At 44.1% G+C, this 9,105-nt stretch overlaps 1 protein-coding gene across 7 annotated transcripts in view; it reads left to right on the top strand.

The window, feature by feature from the left end:
* The first annotated feature begins 1,164 nt into the window (after nt 1-1,164).
* Nucleotides 1,165-9,105, top strand: part of LOC123510214 (semaphorin-1A-like) — a 356,881-nt gene continuing 348,940 nt past the window's right edge. For all 7 annotated transcript variants that reach the window (XM_045265144.1, XM_045265150.1, XM_045265147.1 and 4 more), the window contains exon 1: nt 1,165-1,367. The gene's annotated coding sequence lies outside the window, so the exon portion shown is untranslated. The remainder of the gene's footprint in view (nt 1,368-9,105) is intronic.

Raw genomic sequence — 9,105 nt, 5'->3', positions numbered from 1 at the left:
CGTGACGTGATGGCCTCTCGCAGCCACCTCCAGCCCCTTCCACGACCATCCAGACGTTCCAGGCGCGTCCTCCAGTTGTCATGGTGATCATCGTTGTGTGATTTATAGTATGGGGTCAACGTTGCAATATTCTCCCCCCTCCCACCCCTCCCCTTAGCTCAAATTGTACTGTTTTGCCTTTGATCTGCGTTGTGATATTCGCCGATGGGGTTTTTATGTGTGTGTATATTGGTAATCCTTTTTTACTTTTTTTTTTTTTTTTTTTGGGTGGGGTCCAGCTTCATCCACATCCCTATCTCCATTCACCCCTCCTCACCCTGGCTCTTTTTTTTTTATCTTCTTTTTGTGTGCTTGTATTGGAATCCAGGCAATCATATGTGTTGTTGTTGTTGTTATAGTTGTAGTAGTAATAGTAGTAGTAGCAGTAGTAGTATTAGTAGTAGCAGTATATAGTTGTAGTATTGGTGGTCTAGTAGTATTATAGTAGTAATAGTAGTGGTAGAAGCAGCAGCAGTAGTAGTAGTAGTAGTAGTAGTAGTAGTAGTAGTAGTAGTAGTAGTAGTAGTAGTAGTGGTAGTAGTAGTAGCAGTATGTAGTAAATAATGTTTTACTGTTGTTTTGGGGCTTATCGTGAAGGCAATTACTGTTATCATTACCCTGCAAATTACAACCTGCTCGTATTCCCACAAATTACTCTCCTTGGCAGATAGAATTACCATAAGTTCACACCCGTATCTGAATTATTATTATTATTATTATCATTATTATTATTATCATCATCATCATCAAGTATAGGCTCACAATTTTAGCTTTCACGTGCATTATCTGTATTACGTGACCAGAGAGAGAGAGAGAGAGAGAGAGAGAGAGAGAGAGCCATGATGTAACGTAGTTGGGAAGAAGATGGCTGATTAACACAAACTTCTGTATACCTTCTCCGTCAGCCTACCTGGTGGTCAGGCGTGAGGTGAAGCCAGCGTGCACTGGGAGGAGAGGTGGGGAGGGAGCGTGAGGGAGCGTGAGGGGGCAGGTGAGGCCGGAGCGGGAGGTAACAGCAGTGACGTCCCAGCCATTCACCGCTTCGACTTCCCGTGACGTCATAAGAGCCAACGTCCAATGAAAATCCGCGTGAGACTTGGACTCTGGCGGAGGTTGTGAAGAGTTCAGTGGTTCGGAGAGAGTGAGAGGAGGAGGGTGTTACTGTGTTCTTGTGCAGTGAAGTTTTGCATCCTCTCGTGTCCCTGTATTGGGCGGTCTTTGGTATTAATTATCGTGGTCGTACAAAAGAGTGATTCATGGTGAAGTACAAAGTGACCTAGTGGATTTTTTACCTTACCAGTGGATTTATAATTGGACTCTGGAGTAAGGTAAGTTCCCCCTAACTTTTTAAACCGCTTGGACGGAGTAGAGTGAGAGCGTGTGTGTGTGTATGAAGGTGTGTACACGTGACTCACCCCACACTGATTAATTCGTTAGTGAGAGGCTGTGAGGGAGTGAAGGGAGTGAGTGAGAGGGTTGGTTTGTTGAGTCTAGCAGTAACTCACCGTGTGGCTCAAACTTGCGCATGGGGGGAGGTGTAAACAAACAAGACGGGATTGGGTTGCGCGATAATTCAGAGGCTGTGTATGTTATTCCCCCTTGTCTGTGTGTGTATGTGTGTGTGCGTGTGTGTGTGTGTTAGATAAGGAGGTTTTGTTTGGCCATCGTCTGTGGACTTGAGGACTCGCGTTTATTTAGGTGTTTTTTGTGTCGCGAAAGTTCAGGACTGGCCGCGTATTGTTTGGCGGTGATTGCACAAGTTTGGCCGTTCGTGTGCTTCGGGGAAAAGATTGCAGGTATTTGTGTTATTGATACGAATGCCTCTTGCGGCCTTTCTTCCACTACCACCACACAAACATACACACACACATACGCTCAGACACACAGGCGACAACTACCAATAACTACTACCATCACTACGAATAACGATAATAACACAACCAAACATCAATTCCAGGGACTCATATATCACTAGTGATAGACGAAGCCACTCACTGCCTCTGTAACTCCCTGTAAACCCCGGCGACCCCCTCAAGTTTCAGTAGCAACCGTATTTCAGCCTCGCTAATGGACAAGAGCAAGCAACAACTGGTATGGCGAAGCTTGACTGATATTTACACCCTTAGCTTATCCTGTCAACCTTCCCTGCCCCTCCCTAACACCAGCCACAATGCAGCTGTAGAGTTATCGATTTTCTTGCCCCTAGACACTGGAGTTGTAATAGTTGCAGTAGCAGTGGTGGTGGTGGTGTGGGTATGATGACACGAGTGGTATTGTGTCGGGGTGATGTACAGCATTGTTAGGTCGTGTGGTGTATAATGCATTGCCACAGCTGTATTTGTAGTCATGGCAGATCAATGCTTTCCTTTATTCAGGCCAGAGGAGGCGAAGGAACTGTGTAACCTTCGCTAGGAGAGACAGAATGCGTGCGTGACTGCTGGAGCGGGACATGGGACAGAAGTTGATTGTTAGCGCTGGGAACAGAAGCATGGTAGTTATAGATAAAGAAATTGAAGAGGCGAATTGTGTTTTATGTAAAGTTAGTTTTTTTTTTATCCTAGTTTATATTGAAGTTATGTTTGGGTGGAGGAGGGGAATAACTAGACAGAGAAGAGGGACTATCCAATTATCCAGTTTGGTAGGGAAACAAACGAATACATTACTTGTTTGTATGCATGGATGATATGTAAATTGGTGCGTGTGTCTGACCTCGTAGCTTGAACCAGAACTGTACACGTATTATTCTCCTGTAATTCCCCCTTCCTCTTGTGTAACTTTGCATGGTTTTGTCTGTTTGGGTTATATTGACTTCAGTGTAAGGGTATTAGATGAAGTTTGTAAAGTATGACCTCTCCTTTGAACCTGTAAGAGCCTCTTATTACACTGAGAGAGAGAGAGAGAGAGAGAGAGAGAGAGCGCACTTTGCTTTACTAGGAATCACAGCCACGGCCTCTCTCCCTTACTCCCCAACCTTTCTCACCCTCACCTCCACACCGTCCCTCCCCTCCACCTGGCCACACCTTTTCCTCCCTCACTCCCTCCTTCCCCTCCACCCATTACCATGAACCACATCATCTCAATATATATTATATCATACGTGGAGGTTTGTGTGTGTGTGTGTGTGTGGAAGAGAGAGAGAGAGAGAGAGAGATTGTATGATTCGCTTCTCTGTTCTCTCATGACGCACGCAATTTCTCTCCCCCCTCCTTTCCTCCTTCCTTCCTTTCCCTCCCTCTTTTTTTCTCTCTTTCTCCCCGCCTTCCCAGACTGACTGTATGACTGTAAGAGGGAGATTCGTGTCCAGTTTGCGCGGTTCTTATACACACTAACCTACTTATCGCGATGTGCTGTCATAAGATAGGGCGGCGCAGGACAGAACAGCACCATAACATCCCCCGCCCGGGTGTTTCTTTCTGCCGCTTTATGTTATGTATACATAGATCTCAGCGATAAAGTTAGTAATCGCGTGTCTTTTTTTGTATTGATGTTCCTGCTCTTGCTGTTAGTGGTTGTGATGGTGGTGCAATGCTGCTACCATCACTACTACTACTACTACTACATACTATTACTGGTGTTACTACTACTACTACTACATTGATTGCCACCATATTACTACTACTTTCTGCTGGAGGATCTGGTATGGTGATGCTGTATGTATGGTGTTGCAGTGGTGGTGATGGTGGTGTCTGGTGGTGAAGGGGAGTATAGAGGTGTTATTTCAGTGGTGTTCTTATTGCGCAACAGACTCGTCGTGCCGTAACTGCAGCTCATGGATTTACGTCGAAACAGGAATATATGACCCTTTTTTTCAGCTTTTCACTCTCCTTGCCTCTTTCCTCCAACCCCCTCTACATTCACTCAGCTTATTCATTTCTTCTTTTCCCTCCTAATCTTTGTCAGTTTTCCTTTTCTGTGTCTCATTGCTTCCATCTTTACTTATTCTTGCTTCTTTGTCTTTTATGCTTCATTCTTCTACTATTCCCCATTCCAGCAGGTTTCTTTTCCCTTCTTACCTCTTTGCTTCCATCTTTCTTACTTTCTCTCTTTCCTTCTACCCTCGTCTGCCTCCATGCCTCTATATCCTTCTCCCACTCGTCCCTCCTCTTTCCTCTCCATCTTCTCCCTCTTTATACCCTCTTCTACACCCTCCGTTACTCGTTCTTCCTTCTCTCGTCTCTCTCCTCCTCCCTCCTTTCTTCTCTCTCCTCCATGACTCACTACTTGGCTGCTAACTTATGGATGGTCAGTCAGTCAGTCCGTGAGTCAGTCTATAGTCAAGTTGGACGGACTCTGATTAATGAACGTCCTTTTATGTCCACTATTTTGCCTGATTAATGTCCACTTTTCCTTGCTAATTAACTACACTTTCGTGTTTCACCTAATTAAGTTACTTTTCTTGGGCACAGTTGAGCTTCACTTTTGTGTCACGTAATTAAGAAAGCGGTCTCTTTTCATCCAAGTTGTTTTATAGTCTGGTTTTCTTGTTTTTTTTTTACGTTTTTTTTGTATTAGTTTTGTTTCGTTCTCGTTGAAGTTTCATAATGATATTTATAAGTTAGTTTATTTTAAGTAGTCTCTTTTCATCTAAATTGCTTTATACTGTTTTTTTTTGTTTTTTTAGTCTTGTTTTCTTATTTTTCCCCGCTTTAGTCGAAGTTTCGTAATGTTATTTATAGGTTACCTTATTTTTGTTAACTTTTGTATCAGTTCACCTCTATTATAACTCATAACAAGGTTTCTAACGGGTTTCTTTGACTAGTTTTCTATCTTTTTCCTTCTTTTTTATTTTTCCACGAGTTCACCTCTTGCCCCTCCGCCCCTCACTGTGTCACGGACCAGCTGCTTGTTTCACACTTCTCCCGCCTGGCTGCCTCCTGTCTAACATTTGCTAACTGTATCTCTTAATCTCTTGCTTTCCAGTTCATACTCTGACTTAATCTCGTGCTCTGATTAGTGCAGTGTTCTCTTGGCCTCCTCATGTCTTCTTCTTTGCTGAGGCTAATTTAATGTAGCGTCACGTGTTGTTAGTCATCAAAGGTAACTCTTCATTGTTTGCACCTAATGAGACGCGTGTAGCTTCTTTAAAAATGCCTCTTTGTTTAGATTACATTAACTTTTCTTTGTACTCTTAGCCTCTTTCTCATGTCAGCTCGTATTTGCAGCTTCTTCTTCTTCCTGACGTGTTACTCTTGTTGGTCTTCAGGACGTGCAGAGGTCTCGTGTTTAGGTGAAGTTCCCACTAATCCTCGAGAAGAAGCCTTGTTCTACTTAACCTCCCTCACTTCAAGGGTTTTCAGGACATCCCCCTCAGCCCTTTTCCCTCCTAAACATTACCTTATTATATTTCCTCCCTGCTCCTCCTTCGCTCTTTCCTTACTTTATTTTCTTTACGTTATTTCTCGTATTACTTCATCTCGTCCACTATTTCTTTCTGTTCTTTTGTTTTGCCCTTCTCTGGTTGTCTGGCATTGTGTTTTGTCCTATACAATTTCTGCCCTCTCTTGATGGATAGTTTTCTCGTCGAATTCGTGCAGCGTCTGCCATCGTGTGGCGTAATTTGCTTTTATTTGACTTAACTTCGCCTTCTATTATTCTTCTTGCTATCGACTCGGGAGAGAAATTGCATTCCACTGCAGTCGCCATTTGTTGTTGGAAAAAGTGCGTTATTAAGCAGTGCGCCACGGAGAGAGAGAGAGAGAGAGAGAGAGAGAGAGAGAGAGAGAGAGAGAGCAAGGACAGGAGTGAAGTATCTTACACGTAATATTCTGAGTTATTTTCCTATTTTGTTTGTTGTATCAATGTTTATTACCTAATTTTATATTTACATGTCATTGGAGGGAAACAGCGAGTCTTGGTCAGAGAGAGAGAGAGAGAGAGGGGGAGGGAGAGATTTTGTTGTAGGTAATTATTTAATACAGTGTGTTGTGGGGCTGGCAGCGTGTGTTATTTTGTGCTAAATTTATATGATAACCTTGTAACTGAATCTCCCGCGCGCGACATGTAGATAATAATTTCTGCCTTACTCTTTTTTACACATGCATATTTACTTTTATTTTACTTGACCTACATTAATACATAGAGATCCTTCATATAAACACGTTCCTACATCATTATGCATACAATTATTAGGACTGGAATAAATCAGGAGTAATTAATTGATATATTCACGTGGAGGCAGCAAGGTGAGGCAAGACTGACCGTGCTTAGTAATCCCCTGTTGGCATTTCAGGGTAAAAAGAAAAAGATCGTAAGACGTTTCCCTCTCACGTTGGATTCCAAGAACATTGCTTCTTGGAAAACTTGAGAGAGAGAGAGAGAGAGAGAGAGAGGTAGTCCAGCACTGAGCCCGCATTTATTAATATCAATCATCTTCGGTACACACGGACTAAAATAACGCTATGTCGCAAGCAATCCCGTTAAAAAGGAGTCGCCTTCCCTCAGCCTGGCGCGCACACCAGCCAGGGACGCACTACGGACTTTAAATGAAGGTAGAGTAACTGATACTGGAGAGTGCAGTATTAAAAGTCCCGGCGGCGCGAGACGGTTGACAACTGAATGACGACGATGCGAGAGAGCAGCGGGTTCTCCTCTGCCCTCCATTCAAACTTCCCTCCCTGTCCTCCTCTGATTTCCACCAATTTCCCACTCCCTTGTGGCGCCTGTCCGCGGGTGAGTGTCAGGATGCGCTCCTTGGACTGTCCTCTGTGTAAAAAATCAAGGTTCAGACTGGAGGAGCCCCGGGGAGGTTGAGGAAAAGGGCAAGCGTAAAAATGACTAGGGTTGGGTTGTAGTGGCGGGTGGACAGGAGGCAACCACTCCGCTAGCCTCGCACGGGGTCTCGCGGGTTTGCCACTTATCCACTTCTTAAACCTCTTTCTTTCTTTCCTCCTCATGAACCTCTCTCAGAATTGGCTTTGGAGTGTATTTAGACGGAACTTCGGTGTATAGTCTCCCTCTGTGACGTGGTGTTGATAGGGAAAGAGGAAGTCTTGGGTGAGATCTGGCAACACTGCTCTCCCCACCCCTGGCAGACAGTGTGGCGGGCGTGAGGCAGCACACCGCTTAATCGCATAGCTAATTATCCTCAATCCCTAGTTGCTAGTAATTCGTTGATGCTGCGTGTGGTGATGTTCAAAGGTGGTGTAGGATGTGGAGCAGAAGAGGACTGGGATGGAGTGTGGATGGGAGAGTGGCATGGAGGTTGTTTGTGTCGAGTGGAGTAGCTGGAAGGGATTACGGGAGGTGGTTGGTCACTATTCCCTCCCCAAAACTCCTCCTCCTCCTCCTCCTCCTCCTCCTCCTCCTCCTCCTCCAGCTCCTAGTCTTGGGGGTCAGAACCGAGTCGCGTCTAGTAAATGGCCAAGAGGTAAAGGGACTTGACTCGCTTCTTTATTCCCTTATAGTGACTTAAATTGGACTTGATTGCTCTTTTTATCTACTTATCCTTTTTTTTTTTTCGAGTATACTTTTATTTTAGTTCCCGATATGACCCAATGCCGAAGGAATAGTGTAAAGTGAACTGTATTTATTATTTTTCCTACCAATCCTAAATGTACAAATGCATTATGTTCAAACAATAATCCGTTTCCAATAACTGTTAAATTAATCAGACGGAGAGAGAGAGAGAGAGAGAGAGAGAGAGAGAGAGAGAGAGAGAGAGAGAAGGCAGCGAAAGATGAAAAGAGGCTTAGGAAGGATGTAGGGTAAGGGAAAAGAAAGGAAGAGGAAAGGAGAGAGGCGTAGAATGCAATTGAAACGTAGAGAGAGATAAAGAAAAGAGAAACAAACGTAAATACAAACAATACTTAAAACAGAAGGAAAAGAATAAATGAGAATAAAAGGAAGGGGAATAAACCGAGGAAATAAGATACGAGTGGAAGAAAGGAAACAGGATGTAACAAGTAGGAAAGAGAGGCGCTGGTTTTCATGGTTTATCACTCTTCGAAGCTTACTCAACTGGTTCCTCGTGATTTCCTAGTGATTTCATAGTTCCTTCTCCTCCGCCTCCTCCTCCTCCTCCTCCTCCTCCTCCAGTCAGAAGGAGGAATGATCTGAAGGGTGTTTTTAGTCCTGCTAGGAAGTCGTAACTAGGGATTCATTGAGGTAATGCAAGGAAGAAGGGGAAAAGTGTTCATTCATTCAGACTGTCAGTGAGTTAATCTCTCTCTCTCTCTCTCTCTCTCTCTCTCTCTCTTCTTAGAAGCCGCATTACTCTTTCATTTTCATTTGTTTTCATGCATTAGTTTTAGTATTCATGTCACGCCATCTCTCTCTCTCTCTCTCTCTCTCTCTCTCTCTCTCTCTCTCTCTCTCTCTCTCTCTCTCTCTGGGGCATTCCCGCATCATTGGGGAAGTGGAGTAGTCGTTTCCGGAGTAAGATTCTATGTTTGGGTAACGTGCAGTCAGGTGGGGAGAATTACTGTTACAGTGTGTGTGTGTGTGTGTGTGTGTGTTTACAGGGTTCAATGTTGCATGTATAGTGACGTAGTAGGTCGTGTGTGTGTGTGTGTGTGTGTAATGACTCCTAAATACAGGTTGAATGGCATTACCTGTCTGGCGTGAGTCAAGGTGGTTCCGGCGCCAGGACACACCGATGACGAAGCGCCCCGACCCTTTCCTCCTCTTCTTATTGACTCTGACTGCGTTGGGTGGGAGGGGCTCATCCTAATTTCACCTTTTCTTACCCTCGTGTTTCCCCTTGACTCAAAGCAGACGAGGAAACAGACTAACATTCATCACAACTCCATTTCTTCGTCAGTATAATTTTTTATACAACGAAAGTGTGTGTGTATGTTTGTATGTGTGTGTATTTTCCATTGTGGCTAAGCATGTAAGTAGATGAATTTACTGTATAACCTCATTTTTTCGTCTCCTTTGTCTGTATCAGTTGGTATGGGATGAAAGTTTTAGTGTGTGTGTGTGTGTGTGTGTGTGTGTGTGTGTGTGTGTGTGTAGGGTGATTAAGAAGAGCATGTCAGACAGTAGTTAGTCCACACAGCGAACCATAACGACTCGTCTCTATGGGTGGAGGACGAGCCGCTGTGTTTCCTCAACCAATGACTAACT

This window comes from Portunus trituberculatus, chromosome 28 (assembly GCF_017591435.1).
Source record: "Portunus trituberculatus isolate SZX2019 chromosome 28, ASM1759143v1, whole genome shotgun sequence".
In the NCBI taxonomy this organism is placed as follows: domain Eukaryota; kingdom Metazoa; phylum Arthropoda; class Malacostraca; order Decapoda; family Portunidae; genus Portunus; species Portunus trituberculatus.
The sequence above is the reverse complement of the archived record's forward strand: the minus strand, read 5'-3'. Positions and strand labels throughout refer to the sequence as shown.